This window comes from Pan paniscus, chromosome 10 (assembly GCF_029289425.2).
Source record: "Pan paniscus chromosome 10, NHGRI_mPanPan1-v2.0_pri, whole genome shotgun sequence".
In the NCBI taxonomy this organism is placed as follows: Eukaryota; Metazoa; Chordata; class Mammalia; order Primates; family Hominidae; genus Pan; species Pan paniscus.
The window spans coordinates 105,714,552-105,733,297 of record NC_073259.2 but is presented as its reverse complement, the minus strand read 5'-3'; the positions used below and the strand labels follow the sequence as shown (position 1 = coordinate 105,733,297).

General features: G+C 40.3%; 1 long non-coding RNA gene across 1 annotated transcript in view; it reads left to right on the top strand.

Annotated features, from left to right (window-relative positions):
• LOC134728452 (uncharacterized) overlaps positions 1-18,359 on the top strand; it is a 617,625-nt gene extending 599,266 nt beyond the window's left edge. Inside the window, exon 3 of the long non-coding RNA XR_010108867.1 lies at positions 17,472-18,359. This is a non-coding gene — a long non-coding RNA (uncharacterized LOC134728452). The remainder of the gene's footprint in view (positions 1-17,471) is intronic.
• Positions 18,360-18,746: the final 387 nt, after the last annotated feature.

Here is an 18,746-nt window from a genome sequence, read left to right as displayed (position 1 = left end):
GAGCCTAATGTTAATCACCAAGACAATGGAAAAATGTCTCCAGGGCATGTCAGAGACCTTCAAGACAGCCCCTCCCATCACAGGCCTGGAAGCCTAGGAGGAAAAAAAATGGTTTCCTTGACCAGGTCCAAGGCCTCCCTGCTGTGTGCAGCCTTGGACTTGATGCCCTGTGTTCCAGCCACTCCAGCCGTGGCTAAAAGGGGCCAAGGTACAGCTTAGGCAGTGGTTTGGAGGGTGCAAGCCCCAAGCCTTGAAAGCTTCCAAGTGATGTTGGTCCTGTGGATATGTAGAGGCAAGAATTGAGGTTTGAGAACCTCTTCCTAGATTTCAGAGGATGTATGAAAATGCCTGGATGTACAGTCAGAGGTGTGTTGCAGGGGTGGAGCCCTCATGGAAAACCTCTGCTAGGGCAGTGCAGAAAGGAAACAGGGAGTCAGAGCCCCTACACAAAGTCCCCACTGGGGCATTGCCTAGTAGAGTTGTGAGAAGAGGCCACCATCCTCCAGACCCCAGAATGGTAGATCCACTGACAGCTTGCACCGCGTGCCTGGAAAAGCCACAGACACTCAATGCTAGCCCATGAAAGCATCCAGGATGGGGGCTGTACCCTGCAAAGCCACAGGGGTAGAGCTGCCCAAGGCCCTGGGAGTCTACCTCTTGCATCAGTGTGACCTGGATTTGAGACTTGGAGTCAAAGGAGATCATTTGGGAACTTTAAGGTTTAATGACTGCCCTATTGGATTTTGGACTTGTGTGGCCTGCAGCACCCTTTTTTTGGCCAATTTCTCCCATTTGGAATGGCTGTATTTACCCAATGCCTATACCCCCACTGTATCTAGGAAGTAACTAACTTGCTTTTGATTTTGCAGGCTCAAGGTGGAAGGGACTTGCCTCGTCTCAGGTGAGACTTTAGGCTTGGACTTTTGAGTTAATGCTGGAATGAGTTAAGACTTTAGGGGACAGTTGGGAAGGCATGATTTATTTTGAAATGGGAGGACAAGAGATTTGCGAGGGGCCAGGGCAGAATGATGTGGTTTGACTACGTCCCCGCCCAAATCTCCTCTTGAATTATAGTTGCTATAATCCCCAGGTATTGTGGGAGGGGTCTGGTGCGAGCTAATTGAATCATGAGGACGGTTACCTCCATGCTATTCCTGTGATAGTGAGTGAGTTCTTATGAAATCTGATGGTTGTTGTAAGGGGCTTTTCCCACCCCCTGCCCCTTTGCTTGTTCTTCTCCTCATTACTGCCTCGTGAAGAAGGATGTGTTTGCTTCCCCTTCAACCATGATCGTAAGTTTCCTGAGGCCTCCCAGGCCATGCAGAACTGTGAGTCAATTAAACCTTTTTCTTTTATAAACTACACAGTCTCGGGTATATCTTTATTAGTAACGTGAGAACAGAATAATACAATGCACAATACCTAAAATATTTACTATCTGGTCTTCTATAGACTGAATGTTTATGTCCCCACAAAACTCATATGTTGAAAACCTAATGACATACATGATGGTATTAGAAGGTAGAGGCCTTTGGGAAATAATTAGATCATGAAGGCAGAACCCTTATCAATGGGATTAGTGTCCTTATAAAAGAGGCCCCAGAGAGCCTCCTTGACCCTTTTCTACCAGGTGATATTACAAAAGAAGACATCTCTCACCAGACACCAAATCTATTGCTGCCTTGATCTTGGACTTCCCAGCATCTGGAACTGTGAGAAATAGATTTCTGTTGTTTATAAGCCACCCAGTTTATGGTGTTTTGTTGTAGTGCCATGAACAGACTAATACATGGCTCTTTACAGAAAAATTTTGTCAGCCCACAAACTATACTTATATACTTTCAATAAATACATCTATTTCTAACTTATCCTGCACTACCAACTTCAAAATTATCTGGTGCCTTCTACTCTTGAAACCTTCCAGGAATCTGTGTTACAGTATTAATCAGGTTCCTTCTTAACAGCATTTCCCCACTACCTGCAGTTTAGTTTCAGTGTTCTACTCCCTGATATATCAGTTACCATTTGAATCAATTGCTCATCTGAATCCTATCTTCTAAAAAAAAATTGCTGTCTCTGCAGTTGTTTTAACTCACATTCTTGTCCTTGAAGATTTATGCCACTTTTCTTGCCTCAGTGTTCTTTTAGTGGGGTTGAGAAATTTATCAATTAGTACTTTTCAGAAAATGATAAGCCGCACAAGGTATTTCAAGCAGGAAATAATTTAATTTAGGCAATTTAAATGTTTAGGACACTGTGGAAAAGGCAGGAGTTTCAAAGATTAAACAAACCCTCTACTTGTTCTCAGGTTCACCATTAACTCTCAGAGTTGGAAAGTTGCAGAAATCACAGGAAACCACAAGTGACCATCAATAACATTTGTGACACTGAGTCAGGTGCAAAACTGCAAACCACCTGGAGGCAGCTGCAAACCTCACATCCACTGAGACTACACTTCTGCACATTCTTGCCAAAAGATCAACAATATCATGTCTACCTCCCTTCTACCTTTGCCCTAACCTGGAAACACTCTGGCAAGGGATTTTGGGAATGTGCTCCCAGGCATCTAGTCCCTGGAATACAGGGGAGGAACACAGAAGGGGCATGGTGTTGTGTTGCCAACAGCCTAGCGCAAGCAGAGATGAATAAGGAATTTCATTCTACCATATTTAACTTTTCAACTTCCACTTTTTCCTCTGTACAGTCAAGGTTTCCCTGAAGCCACTAGCTGCTCACTAGATGGAACATTGCACTCTGGGTACACAGACATGGGTTGGATACTTACAGTAGTGTGACCTTGGGCAAATCATTCAGCCTTGACTTCCTTTGGTCAAATGAAGAGAGAGAGAAAAACAAAAACCCAAAGACCTACTTTGGGAATGTTGTGAAGAGAATAAGATAGTGCATGCTAAATGTTTAATAAATTCTAAAATGCCACAAAAATGGAAAGTATAACTATGTAGACAAATTAAGTCTGGCTTATTTTTCCGACTCCAAAGAATAGCAATGTATATCTCCAGGGAATACGTCTACCTGTCAATCTCATCTTGGACTTCTTTTCATCTGTCCTTCTTCATTAAAAAAAAAAAAGCTATTTCAAACCCCTGAATGTAGGAAAGTGTCACCATTGTGCTATATCTATATCATTCTTCATCAGCCTATGGCAGATGTTCTGACAGATGAAACCATGGGCAGCTCTAAGACTTGAGGAAAAGGGGCTCAGAATCTTCTTTCTATTACACAGCCTTGTTTTCATGCACAAGCCTCAAGGTTACAAGACGTCATTTTGATTTTTATAATTCTAACTGTGGTTTCTTCTTGGAAATACCAATCTCAAATATTAAGTACATGTTACAGCAAAAATGAAATCTGTCAATATCTGTGGTATAATAATAAAAATTGTGCTTTCACTAATTTGAAAATGCTCCCTTTCTTCTCTTATTCAACGCTAGTCTTCTACCTTGATTATGGCTATTAGGAAATTAATGTGTATTGAAATATGTGCTAGGGTTGTGACTCACTGGAGATTAGATTTGTATTTTGTGTTCACTCGTCTTTAGGATGAAGGGGCAGAACACATTACTGGAATTGTAAAAGGTGGGTTCTTTTAGAAGGATGAAGATGGAGGACTTTCAAATCACTGAAAGCAACTTTATTTAGATGTGTAGGCATAGGGTCATTGTTTTATTGTCAAAAAGAGGGTATATTCAAAGCTTATGTCGTTTGAGAATTTAAAAGGAAAAACTTCTTATACTCTGGGAACATCCTTGGAGAGAAGGAAAAGAGTATGGTAATTCTGGGTTCACAAGAGGACAAATGTCAGAACCAATTCTGACACTTAGAGAACCTCCTGGAAGACCTATGCCCCAGGATAGGGCCTCCAAAGTATGATTCATAGACCCTTCGGGATAGTGAGTACATGAGGTTAAAACTATTTTCATAATACAGTAAAGCATTATTCACCTTTTTTTCTTAAGCTGTGTTGGCATTTGCTCCAATAATGTAAAAGCAAAACCAATGGTGGGTCAAACTTAGCACAAATCAAGACAGTGGCACCAAACTACTGGTAGCTATGATATTCTTCACAGCCCCACATTTACATTTTTTAAAAACCAGTTTTATTTAAGAATTCCTTTGATGAAGCAATAAAAATTAATCTCTTTATTAAACATTGGCCCTTGAGTTGCCTTGTCCTTTTAGGACACTTTGTGACTAAATTAGAAACACCTACAGAGCAAAACTGCTGCATGCTGAGGAGTTATCGGGGGGAGAAGCACTCATGTGATTATTGGAGTTGCCAGCTGAACTAGTTACTTTTGTCACAGAATACCATTTTTACTTAAAAGAATGACTGACAGATGAATTACAGTTATTCTGACTTGGGTATTCAATGGATATTTTCTAAAAAATTAATGCCTCTAAGGACTTTCTCAGTTTTAGCATTGAAACCCTAGCATTTCCCCAGGAGCCCCTTAGTCTTGGGTGAATAGGGTGGTTGGTCGTCCTAAGTGAATCTGTCATGTTGAGAAAAACACTGACAGTATCTGTTGTCAATGATAATATTTGAGCTTTCAAGCAAAAATTAGAACTTTGGAAAACTTGTATTGACCACCATAAGATTGACAGCTTTCCAAATCTTAAAGACTTTTCTGACAAGATGAAGGTGATATTAGTAAATATAATATTTTATGTTGCATAATAAAATGTATCAACATTTGGAAGATCTGCATATTTCAGTGAACCAATATTTTCAATATTTTCAAAAAGGCAAATGCATGATATTTCAGTTTTGCAAGGATAAAAGACTGGTTAAAATACAAGATGAGCAGATGAATTTAATGTAACAGAGCCTGAAGAGTTCACTGATATGGTTTCAGTTTCTACATGACAACTAACCATTAAGAAACTACTACTTTGGGAGGAGCCAAGATGGCCGAATAGGAACAGCTCCAGTCTACAGCTCCCAGCGTGAGCGATGCAGAAGACGGGTGATTTCTGCATTTCCATCTGAGGTACCGGGTTCATCTCACTAGGGAGTGCCAGACAGTGGGCGCAGGTCAGTGGGTGCGCGCACCGTGCGCAAGCCAAAGCAGGGCGAGGCATTGCCTCACTTGGGAAGCGCAAGGGGTCAGGGAGTTCCCTTTCCGAGTCAAAGAAAGGGGTGACAGACGCACCTGGAAAATCGGGTCACTCCCACCCAAATATTCTGCTTTTCGGACCTGCTTAAAAAATGGCACACCATGAGATTATATCCTGCACCTGGCTCGGAGGGTCCTACGCCCAAGGAGTCTCACTGATTGCTAGCACAGCAGTCTGAGATCAAACTGCAAGGCGGCAGCGAGACTGGGGGAGGGGCGCCTGCCATTGCCTAGGCTTGCTTAGGTAAACAAAGCAGCCGGGAAGCTCGAACTGGGTGGAGCCCACCACAGCTCAAGGAGGCCTGCCTGCCTCTCTAGGCTCCACCGCTGGGGGCAGGGCACAGACAAACAAAAAGACAGCAGTAACCTCTGCAGACTTAAATGTCCTGTCTGACAGCTTTGAAGAGAGCAGTGGTTCTCCCAGCACGCAGCTGGAGATCTGAGAACGGGCAGACTGTCTCCTCAAGTGGGTCCCTGACCCCTGACCCCCGAGCAGCCTAACTGGGAGGCACCCCCGAGCAGGGGCACACTGACACCTCACACGGCAGGGTATTCCTACAGACCTGCAGCTGAGGGTCCTGTCTGTTAGAAGGAAAACTAACAAACAGAAAGGACATCCACACCAAAAACCCATCTGCACATCACCATCTTCAAAGATCAAAAGTAGACAAAACCACAAAGATGCGGAAAAAACAGAACAGAAAAACTGGAAATTCTAAAACGCAGAGCGCCTCTCCTCCTCCAAAGGAACACAGTTCCTCACCAGCAATGGAACAAAGCTGGATGGAGAATGACTTTGACGAGCTGAGAGAAGAAGGCTTCAGACGATCAAATTACTCTGAGCTATGGGAGGACATTCAAACCAAAGGCAAAGAAGTTGAAAACTTCGAAAAAAATTTAGAAGAATGTATAACTAGAATAACCAATACAGAGAAGTGCTTAAAGGAGCTGATGGAGCTGAAAACCAAGGCTCGAGAACTACGTGAAGAATGCAGAAGCCTCAGGAGCCGATGCGGTCAACTGGAAGAAAGGGTATCAGCAATGGAAGATGAAATGAATGAAATGAAGCGAGAAGGGAAGTTTAGAGAAAAAAGAATAAAAAGAAATGAGCAAAGCCTACAAGAAATATGGGACTATGTGAAAAGACCAAATCTACGACTGATTGGTGTACCTGAAAGTGATGGGGAGAATGGAACCAAGTTGGAAAACACTCTGCAGGATATTACCCAGGAGAACTTCCCCAATCTAGCAAGGCAGGCCAATGTTCAGATTCAGGAAATACAGAGAACGCCACAAAGATACTCCTCGAGAAGAGCAACTCCAAGACACATAATTGTCAGATTCACCAAAGTTGAAATGAAGGAAAAAATGTTAAGGGCAGCCAGAGAGACAGGTAGGGTTACCCACAAGGGGAAGCCCATCAGACTAACAGCGGATCTCTGCGCAGAAACCCTACAAGCCAGAAGAGAGTGGGGGCCAATATTCAACATTCTTAAAGAAAAGAATTTTCAACGCAGAATTTCATATCCAGCCAAACTAAGCCTCATAAGTGAAGGAGAAATAAAATACTTTACAGACAAGCAAATGCTGAGAGGTTTTGTCACCACCAGGCCTGCCCTAAAAGAGCTCCTGAAGGAAGTGCTAAACATGGAAAGGAAAAACCGGTACCAGCCGCTGCAAAATCAAGCCAAAATGTAACGACCATCGAGACTAGGAAGAAACTGCATCAACTAACGAGCAAAATAACCAGCTAACATCATAATGACAGAATCAAATTCACACATAACACTATTAACTTGAAATGTAAATGGACTCAATTCTCCAATTAAAAGACACAGACTGGCAAATTGGATGAAGAGTCAAGACCCATCAGTGTGCTGTATTCAGGAAACCCATCTCACGTGCAGAGACACACATAGGCTCAAAATAAAAGGATGGAGGAAGACCTACCAAGCAAATGGAAAACAAAAAAAGGCAGGGGTTGCAATCCTAGTCTCTGATAAAACAGACTTTAAACCAACAAAGATCAAAGGAGACAAAGAAGGCCATTAGATAATGGTAAAGGGATCAATTCAACAAGAAGAGCTAACTAGCCTAAATATATACGCACCCAATACAGGAGCACCCAGATTCATAAAGCAAGTCCTGAGTGACCTACAAAGAGACATAGACTCCCACACATTAATAATGGGAGACTTTAACACCCCACTGTCAACATTAGACACATCAATGAGACAGAAAGTCAAAAAGGATACCCAGGAATTGAACTCAGCTCTGCACCAAGCAGACCTAATAGACATCTACAGAACTCTCCACCCCAAATCAACAGAATATACATTTTTTTGAGCACCACACCACACCTATTCCAAAATTGACCACATACTTCAAGTAAAGCACTCCTCAGCAAATGTAAAAGAACAGAAATTATAACAAACTATCTCTCACACCACAGTGCAATCAAATTCGAACTCAGGATTAAGACTCTCACTCAAAACTGCTCAACTACATGGAAACTGAACAACCTGCTCCTGAATGACTACTGGGTACCTAACGAAATGAAGGCAGAAATAAAGATGTTCTTTGAAACCAACGAGAACAAAGACACAACATACCAGAATCTCAGGGACGCATTCAAAGCAGTGTGTAGAGGGAAATTTATAGCACTAAATGCCCATAAGAGAAAGCAGGAAAGATCCAAAATTGACACCCTAACATCACAATTAAAAGAACTAGAGAAGCAAGAGCAAACACATTCAAAAGCTAGCAGAATGCAAGAAATAACTAAAATCAGAGCAGAACTGAAGGAAATAGAGACACAAAAAACCCTTCAAAAAATTAATGAATCCAGGAGCTGGTTTTTTGAAAGGATCAACAAAATTGATAGACCACTAGCAAGACTAATAAAGAAAGAAAGAGAGAAGAATCAAATAGATGCAATAAAAACTGATAAAGGGGATATCACCACCGATCCCACAGAAATACAAACTACCATCAGAGAATACTATAAACACCTCTATGCAAATAAACTAGAAAATCTAGAAGAAATGGATAAATTCCTCCACACATACACTCTCCGAAGACTAAGCCAGGAAGAAGTTGAATCTCTGAATAGACCAATAACAGGAGCTGAAATTGTGGCAATAATCAATAGTTTACCAACCAAAAAGAGTCCAGGACCAGATGGATTCACAGCCGAATTCTACCAGAGGTACAAGGAGGAACTGGTACCATTCCTTCTGAAACTATTCCAATCAATACAAAAAGAGGGAATCCTCCCTAACTCATTTTATCAGGCCAGCATCATTCTGATACCAAAGCCAGGCAGAGACACAACCAAAAAAGAGAATTTTAGACCAATATCCTTGATGAACATTGATGCAAAAATCCTCTATAAAATACTGGCAAAACGAATCCAGCAGCACATCAAAAAGCTTATCCACCATGATCAAGTGGGCTTCATCCCTGGGATGCAAGGCTGGTTCAATATACGCAAATCAGTAAATGTAATCCAGCATATAAACAGAGCCAAAGACAAAAACCACATGATAATCTCAATAGATGCAGAAAAAGCCTTTGACAAAATTCAACAACCCTTCATGGTAAAAACTCTCAATAAATTAGGTATTGATGGGACGTATTTCAAAATAATAAGAGCTATCTATGACAAACCCACAGGCAATATCATACTGAATGGGCAAAAACTGGAAGCATTCCCTTTGAAAACTGGCACAAGACAGGGATGCCCTCTCTCACCACTCCTATTCAACATAGTGTTGGAAGTTCTGGCCAGGGCAGTTAGGCAGGAGAAGGAAATAAAGGGTATTCAATTAGGAAAAGAGGAAGTCAAATTGTCCCTGTTTGCAGATGACATGATTGTATATCTAGAAAACCCTATCATCTCAGCCCAAAATCTCCTTAAGCTGATAAGCAACTTCAGCAAAGTCTCAGGATACAAAATCAATGTACAAAAATCACAAGCATTCTTATACACCAACAACAGACAAACAGAGAGCCAAATCATGAGTGAATTCCCATTCACAATTGCTTCAAAGAGAATAAAATACCTAGGAATCCAACGTACAAGGGATGTGAAGGACCTCTTCAAGGAGAACTACAAACCACTGCTCAAGGAAATAAAAGAGGATACAAACAAATGGAAGAACATTCCATGCTCATGGGTAGGAAGAATCAATATTGTGAAAATGGCCATACTGCCCAAGGTAATTTACAGATTCAATGCCATCCCCATAAAGCTACCAATGACTTTCTTCACAGAATTGGAAAAAACCACTTTAAAGTTCATATGGAACCAAAAAAGAGCCTGCATCGCCAAGGCAATCCTAAGCCAAAAGAACAAAGCTGGAGGCATCACACTACCTGACTTCAAACTATACTACAAGGCTACAGTAACCAAAACAGCATAGTACTGGTACCAAAACAGAGATATAGATCAATGGAACAGAACAGAGCCCTCAGAAATAACGCCACATATCTACAACTATCTGATCTTTGAGAAACCTGAGAAAAACAAGCAATGGGGAAAGGATTCCCTATTTAATAAATGGTGCTGGGAAAACTGGCTAGCCATATGTAGAAAGCTGAAACTGGATCCCTTCCTTACACCTTATAGAAAAATTAATTCAAGATGGATTAAAGACTTAAATGTAAGACCTAAAACCATAAAAACCCTAGAAGAAAACCTAGTCATTACCATTCAGGATATAGGCATGGGCAAGGACTTCGTGTCCAAAACACCAAAAGCAATGGCAACAAAAGACAAAATTGACAAATGGGATCTAATTAAACTAAAGAGCTTCTGCACAGCAAAAGAAACTACCATCAGAGTGAACAGGCACCCTACAAAATGGGAGAAAATTTTTGCAACCTACTCATCTGACAAAGGGCTAATATCCTGAATCTACAATGAACTCAAACAAATTTACAAGAAAAAAACAACCCCATCAAAAAGTGGGCGAAGGACGTGAACAGACACTTCTCTAAAGAAGACATTTATGCAGCCAAAAAACACATCAAAAAATGCTCACCATCACTGGCCATCAGAGAAATGCAAATCAAAACCACAATGAGATACCATCTCACACCAGTTAGAATGGCGATCATTCAAAAGTCAGAACACAACAGGTACTGGAGAGGATGTGGACAAATAGGAACACTTTTACACTGTTGGTGTGACTGTAAACTAGTTCAACCATTGTGGAAGTCAGTGTGGCGATTCCTCAGGGATCTAGGACTAGAAATGCCATTTGACCCACCCATCCTATTACTGGGTATATACCAAAGGACTATAAATCATGCTGCTATAAAGACACATGCACACATATGTTTATTGCGGCATTATTCACAATAGCAAAGACTTGGAACCAACCCAAATGTCCAACAATGATAGACTGGATTAAGAAAATGTGGCACACATACACCATGGAATACTATGCAGCCATAAAAAATGATGAGTTCATGTCCTTTGTAGGGACACGGATGAAATTGGAAATCATCATTCTCAGTAAACTATCACAAGAACAAAAAACCAAACACCGCATATTCTCACTCATAGGTGGGAATTGAACAATGAGATCACATGGACACAGAAAGAGGAATATCACACTCTGGGGACTGTGGTGGGGTGGGGGGAGGGGGGAGGGATAGCATTGGGAGATATACCTAATGCTAGATGACGATTTAGTGGGTGCAGCACACCAGCATGGCACATGTATACATATGTAACTAACCTGCACAATGTGCACATGTACCCTAAAACCTAAAGTGTAATTAAAAAAAAAAAGAAAAGAAAAAGAAACTACTACTTTTTGAGTTTCGGTATAGTATCATAAAACAATATCCATCATTGTCTGAAAAAGCAATTACATGCCCCTCCCTTTTCCAATGATGTGCCTGTGTCAGGCAAGGTTTTCTTCAACCAAAATAACAAATCATGGCAAAATGAATGGAAGAACAGATAGGAGAATCCAACTGTCTCTTATCAAGCCAATGATTAAAGAGTTTTGCAAAAATGCAAAAACATAATACATTTCTCACTAGAAATTTTTTACTTTGGAAAGTATACTTTTTTACAGAAATGTATTATTTCTGTTAACATACAGTGGGTTTGCTATTTCTATTTTTCAATAAATTAGTAAATATTCTAAATATATCCATTTTTCATTTTAAATGTGCTAAGTATCAATAGGTGTAACCCACATAAACAAAAGCTCTTTGGGGACCTTAAAAATTTTTAAGAATGTAAAGAAATCCTATAACCCAAGTGTTTAAGAACCACAGCTCTAGGAAGAAGTGTGCTCACTAAATGGACCAAGACCTGATGCTAGAAGGCATTCTTCCTCTGGGAGTAGCAATTGGGAGAAGCAGGCCCTACCATTGCTTTCTGAGCTCTACCCACTCCTTTCTCTCTTTGAAGACATCCATACTCAAACATTTCTCAGTTGCTATGTGAATCGTCTTCCTTAGGCAGCTTCTGTGCATTAGTCATGGTGGATTAAGGTCATCTGCTCAGCCACAGAAGCTGAGATAACAGGAAGCCAAACTGGAACCTCTCCACATCCAGTCTAGCTTTCTGTTATCCCAGCTTCTGACATGTCCCTCAGGTATATCTGTGATATTCAGGGGTTCCCTAGGTATGAAACCCCTGAATTCACTGTAAGTATAGAGAATAATGGCAGAGGTGTTGGAGCATTAGTGCTTTGGAAGTCTTGGCCACATCCCTAATGGAATGTGTAAGGGACACCAAGGTCACAAAGGGAGAGGGTGATCTTTCCCTTAAAATTGAGAAAAGATGTTTCTCTGTTTTGTCAAATTACATATACAATAACATTTCTGAGGGCAATACATTACATTTCACATAATACATTAAAGATTATAGGCTATGGAAGAAAATAACATCATTTTTTACTTTTCCTTCTTAAATATTAGTAAATTCATTTTCTTCTCATCTTTTACTTCATCTGCTTTTCCAGTCCCCAGTCCTGGATCAATTCATATTTCCACTTCCTCTACCACTCTTCTCCACCATTTTTCTCCATCTATTAAGCACAGCTACAGATAATGCCCTAGTGGTGCCAACTGGCATGATCATCGATGGATAGATGGTTTTCAAGACCAGCGGCACTCACAAGCTCTTCAGCAATTCTTTACTTTGCCCCTGGTGAGAGCCTTTTGTCTCTCCTATTTAGCTATTTCAACTTACTATCCTCCTCCATGCCAAGTCTCTTCAAAATTCTGCACCAGTGTTTTAGGGCAGGGATCCCCAACCCCTGGGCCACAGACAAGTACCAGTTGGTGGTCTGTTAAGAACTGAGCTGCACAGCAGGAGGTGAGCAGTGGGTGAGTGAGCAAAGCTTCTTCTGTATTTACAGCCACTCTTTATTGCTCCCATTACCACTGGAGCTCCACCTCCTGTCAGATCAATGACAGAATTAGAGTCTCATAGAAGTGCGAATTTTATTGTGAACTGTGCAGGTGAGGGATCTGGGTTGTGTGCTTCTCATGAGAATCTAATGCCTGATGATCTGTCACTGTCTCCCATCACCTCCAGATGAAACCATGTAGTTGCAGGAAAACAAGCTCAGGGCTCCCACTGATTCTATATTATGGTGAGTTGTTTTATTTATTATATATTACAATGTTATATTAATAGAAATAAAGTGTACAGTAAATGCAATGCCCTTGAATCATCCCGAAACCGTCCCTCCCCAACAGTCTGTGAAAAAATTGTCTTCCATGAAATCAGTCCCTGGTGCTAAAAAAGTTGGGGACCGCTATTTGAGGGAGACACTATGTTCAACAGAGCTCAGTTAACAGCATTAGTGAAAAAGATCCCGAGGACAATACCTGTGGAAAACACTGGGCCAAACTAAGGGAGAGAGATTTGTTTTCTGCAGAACTTCTAAGCAGGATTTTACCAGGCTAACATACGTTGTAACTCTCTGAGGAGAATCAGGATGTTTTGCAAACATCTGCCCACGTAATTATTTTTTTCACATAGCCAGACTTAGGGGACTTGTTTCCATGAGACACCCTTAGGAAAATATTTATTCCTTCTGGCCATCTCTACTTTCATTTCTTTTAGATTATTTACTTCCTGAAATCAGTAATGACCTTCTTACTACTTCCACTTAAATATTCATAGACCTAATATTCAATACAGCATAATAGAGAAGCAAATATTTGGTAGAATCAAACATCCTAGGTTGGAATCCCGGCCCAGCCATTTACTAGATGTGTCACTTGGGGACTTAACCTCAAATAATTCTTAATCTTAAGAAATGTTTATTCTTCTTGTTTAAAATGATTCTGATTCTAGATGGCTCTTCTATCTTGGGAGAACAATACACATTTAAGAAATCAAAAGATTAGCTTTCCCATTAAAATATTTTTGTTTTAGGCAGAACACTGCTTTGTTAAAAATTGAAATATTTCAATGCTTTCTATGATTTTGTTTTTTAGATTATGCTACATGGAATGCTAGGTGATTGCAATATCAGAGTCCTAGTTCCAACTCTGCTATTTATTAACTTGTATAAGCTTGAGAAAATTTTCTAATTTCCCCTCAACCTTTGTGACAATATTCTCATCTTAAAATGGGAGTAATTGTCCTCATTTATACTGTAAAGATTAAATAAAATATATAGAGAGAATGCTTAGAACACTGTGAGTGCTATAAAAATGTTAGCTAATATAATTATTAACTCTTTGATATAATTAATATTTGGAGAGAAGAGACGGTTCTTACTCATTTTTGTAACCCTTGTCCATTGCACAGTACCTGGTATAAAATAAGATCAAATAAATGCTTGATGAATAACAATACCTACCATTTTTATAAAGTTTTATAATTTGTAGCATATGTTGGCATATATTAACTCATCAGATTCTTCCAAAATCTTACTAGGAAGCCAGAGCAGGAATGAGTATCTCTTTTCCTCTCTAAAGATGAGAGAGAAAAACAATAAAGTGAAATAAAGCAAAATGAATTTAGATAACTTTCCCAAGATTACACGGGCTAATAAGCAGCAGAGTTGGAACTAGGACTCTGATTTTGGACAATGGCCTAATATCCCATCCAGCATTCTCTGAAAAAAATATATTATAGAAAGTATTGAGACATCCCAATTTTTGACAAAGCAATGTTCTGCCTAAAAGAAAGATATTTTAATGGGAAAACTAATCTTTTAATTTTTTAAATGTGTGTTGTTCTCCCAAGATAGAAGAGCAATCTAGAATCAGAATTATTTTAAACCATAAGAATAAACAATTTCAAGATGGTGTTTAGTTCAGAACAAAGAATGACAATTTGAATTTCATTTGGCATGCAAGACAGAAATGCATAAAAGATGAATTACAGTCTTATTCTCTGAGTCTAAAGGGAGTGTCCCAAATCAAACTGCTCTTTTGAATTATATGAAGAAATGTAGAAACAAATTACCCATGTGGAGTATAAAAAAATGCACTTTTGGTGAGGGGGCTGAACTCCAGGGTTGAGATAAATGAAGATGTACAAGAAACTGCTGCTTGTTATAGAATGGGCAGGCTGCGCATTTCTGTACAAGCGCCATTTTGCTTGGAGGCAGCATCTAGCCAATATCCTGTCCCTATCTGTCCATAAAGAAGGGTACTTAACATAAGCTCAGCAGTTTGCTTGTTCATATGCTGTTTTCTCTTTGAACCCAAGTTAGTCTTTTCTCCTTCTTACCAGCTCTTTATGTATTCAGCTCCAGATTCTCTCTGGTCTTCATCCTCACCCATCTTTTCTTGGCCTGTCTGAACTCTGACCAAGGAGTTCTACCAAAGATCAGATACAGTAGCTGCCTGGGCCATCCTACTGATCTTGATTCTGAACTCTTCACCTTACCTATACCTACTTGGTTGGCTTGGATATGCTGACCCTGGCCTCAGTTCCACTTTTTGGATTTATTATACCAGTAGAATACCTTGTTCTATATCAGGGATTGGCAAACTATGGCTTGTGGGCCAAATCTGGCCTGCAGCCTACTCTTGCAAGTTGTCTTATAGGAACTCAGACATGCTCATTCACTTTTGTGTTGTCTTTGTCTGCTTTTACACTACAACAGCAGAGACCATATGTCCCACAAAACTTAAAATATTTAATATCTGTTTCTTGAAAGCAAAACGTTTCTGAACACCGTTCTATACTAACAGTAGCCTCAGATGTGGCATATTGCTTTTATTGCTACACTCTGTCCTAACCTTCCAGCCAGATTCCCTGCCCTCCACACCTCTCCTGGCTTACCCTCTCCTGAGATGATAGTCTTTCAGTTGACAATTGCTGATTACCAGGTAGCAGAGGCCAATTAGCAACATGCATGTTGGCTTTTCTTTCAGGACTATTATTCTAAGAGGAGAGGCATCTTCGCTATTGCTTCCTCTATGTTTCTGTAGTCTAGATTTTTCTGCAAACTTTGGGTTATCTCTTGCTTGCATTTTTCTCTAACTTTCTCATCCACTCCTGCCCAGTAATTTGTGTTTAAGGATATGTTGATTTTGCATAATGGTTTTCTCTTGTATTACACACATGACAACATTCTGTTTACGTAACCTGGACAAAATTCCGGTTGGCTAATGTGCAGAAACTCTTGCTCTTGTCTTGTCTGTGTGCCCAGCCATAGACAAGATTGTTGTTGTTGCTGCTTTCATCCTTTAAAAAGAGAAATATTGAGGCTTGAGCCATTCCAGAAATGATGCATGATTTGATAGAATTTTCAGTTTTCCACGGTATTCATTATCTATATTTGGGTAAAAAATTTACCCCAAAACTTAATGACTTTGGACAACTGCACATATTATCTCACAGTGTCTGTGAGTCAGGAATTCTGGTGTGGCTTAGCTGGGTCCTCTGGCTCAGGATCTCTCACAGGCAGCAACCAAAGTGTCAGCCTGAGTTGTACTCATCTCAAGACTCTCTACTGGGGAAAGAGCTGCTTCCAAGCTCACTCCTGTGGTGTTGGCAGCATCCAGTCACTCCTTGGCTGTTGGCTGGAGGCCACTCTAATTTCTTGTCACCCAAGCCTCTCCATAGGCAGCTCTCAACATGGAAGCTGGCTTCATCAAAGCATGCAGGAAATACCAGAGAGAGTGCAAGCAAGACAGAAGTTACTGCCTCTTTGTTAACCAATCTTGGAAGTAACATTCTGTCTTTCCTGCCATATTATATTCATTAGAATTGAGCCACTATACCTAAGGGGAGGAAATTACACAAAGATGTGAAAACCAGGAGGTAGGGACAGAGAAGGACCATTTCAGAAGCTGCTTATCATACTACCTTCCAGAATACATATGTGCCTACAGCGTTTAGCCTTCCTCCAGTCTCCTGTCTCTCTCTCTTGTTCTTCTTATGCTATTCAGGGCCAAGATGAAATTCCTGGCCTTTTTCATACCCATGCTTTTTCTACTTTCTACTTTCACAATCTATAGTCAGGCTAACATTTCATTTTATCAACCGAACCATTATGCCAAGGAGCTATCGTGCATTATTTCCCTTTGGATTTGGGAGAACTTTAAATGTTTGAGCAAGTTATGGCTCCAGCTAAAAGCACATTTATTGTTCCCATTGGAGAACAGAGTTACAAATGCTGCTAAAATACGTGCTTTAACATCAGTATCATTTTTATTAGGTTTTCCTTCATGAGCAAGACTATGTAATAATGGTCTTCTGTTATGTGTATCTTTTTGCATCTTTTTGGTTACACATATTGGATTGCTTTTCACCCATAGCAAAAACTCAAAGATTGCTCCATGCACAAACATCTCTGTCAAAACAAAGATTTTATTCCACAGTGGTATCATGTAGAAAGTAATACTTCTGATAGGGGCATTTGTGTTTGCTGGCTATGTTTAGCATGATGAAATTAAGGTTAATGTTTTCTGTAGCCTAAGCCAAAAATAATACCAATGTTCCTTCCCTGCCTCACTTGCCACAGAACCAGGCAATAAACACCCCCAGGCCACACACCCTCCATGCTTTAAGGGCCATCCTGGACTCATATTAATGCTGGCTTCTAATTCCTAGGCTACCTCTAACAGTTTTTTAATGAACATTAGTCCTTCTGCTGCAGCCCAGATAGCAGAAGTGTAAAAGGAAGTCAGCTCTGGGGTATAAGGAAGAGTTTCCAAAATGCCTTGAACCACCTAACTAAAGATTATTTTTAAAAAATAAATAATTATTGCAATAAGCTAGTTTATTTCTTCATGGATCAGTTCCTCCACTGTCCCAACCTAATTAGAGTAATTTGTATTTAAGGGATATTGATTTTGCATAATGGTTTTCTCTTGTATTACACACAGGACAACATTTTCCTTGCTTAACCTGGACAACGATCTGGTTGGCTGATATGCAAAAACTCTTGTTCAGACGTCCACCCTGGCATCGATGTCTCAAGAAGAGAAGAGTTCAAATTGCTGTTGATGGTGTTGTTACTGAATGTATAAATAAACCACGAAAATAACAGAGGACTAGAAAGGGAAGAGCTGTTTTGTTTGACCTTGTTAAAACTGTTGTGCTGTGGGACTTGACTGCTACAATTAAAATGAGTTTTGTTGGTTTTCCTATTGGCTGGGGCCCTTGTGTGCTCTCTGAATGATAACTCGGGCCCATCCCAGGGACAGGTAGAATTGAAAAGTCTTTTTATTTCCATAGGCCTAAGCCAAGCCCCTCAAAACAAGCTATTCCAGGGCTGAGCTGGAGCAAGGCTAATGCCGCGGTTGGCAGCCCATGCGCAGCCTCCTCCTTGGTGAGCCCAGATGCCGCGCTTATCCACTTCAGCTGTCTTTTAAAAGCCTCCTTCTCACAAAAGACAGAGCTGATCTCAAGGGCCTGGGAAAATAGAAAATTCTCACACTGTGATGGGAAACACTGTCAAGACCTGAAACTCTATAGCAAAGTATCAGATGCCAGTGTGTAGTCGCAGATAAGGTGAGGGAACAGGGCAGTGTGGAATAAACAACTACAAAAAAATTAAAATTGGTGAGTACGCTGGAATTGTTACATTTAAGAAACAAGCAAGACCAATTCACTCTTCAGAGAGCGTGCCGCCAATGTTCTTGTCATTTATTAACTATGGTATATATTTGTTTCCCTCCATATGTCCCTAAATGAGGTCTTAGGATGAGTGTGGACATTTCAGGCTGCTGACACCCTGGACATTTTTGCTTGGGGTCAACATAGGAGATTGACTTGCTCATTTGGAAAATTAATATTAAATGTTGCTCTTCTTCTATTGCTTGTTCCTGGTGTTTAGTTGTCTGGTTTTAGTGGGTCTTGCATCCTATCAAAGCCAAAGCTCTAAAAAAGCATGTCAGTTGGAATCATCGTATAGTATTTTCTAGGTATTCATATGTATATCCCTCTTGAGAGACTGACAGTTCACATCTATCCAGCCATATATTTCTGTAGTTCTTATCACCAAGGTACTTGAAACTCAAAGGATAAAGACCATGTACTCTCCCCTCACTAGGTGATTAGGATGAGCTCCCCCGCTAATGATGAGAAAAGTGAGAAAAGTCAGAGACTGCTTATTTTTTGATGAATGCTCTTCAAATTGATATTAACTTATATAAAAA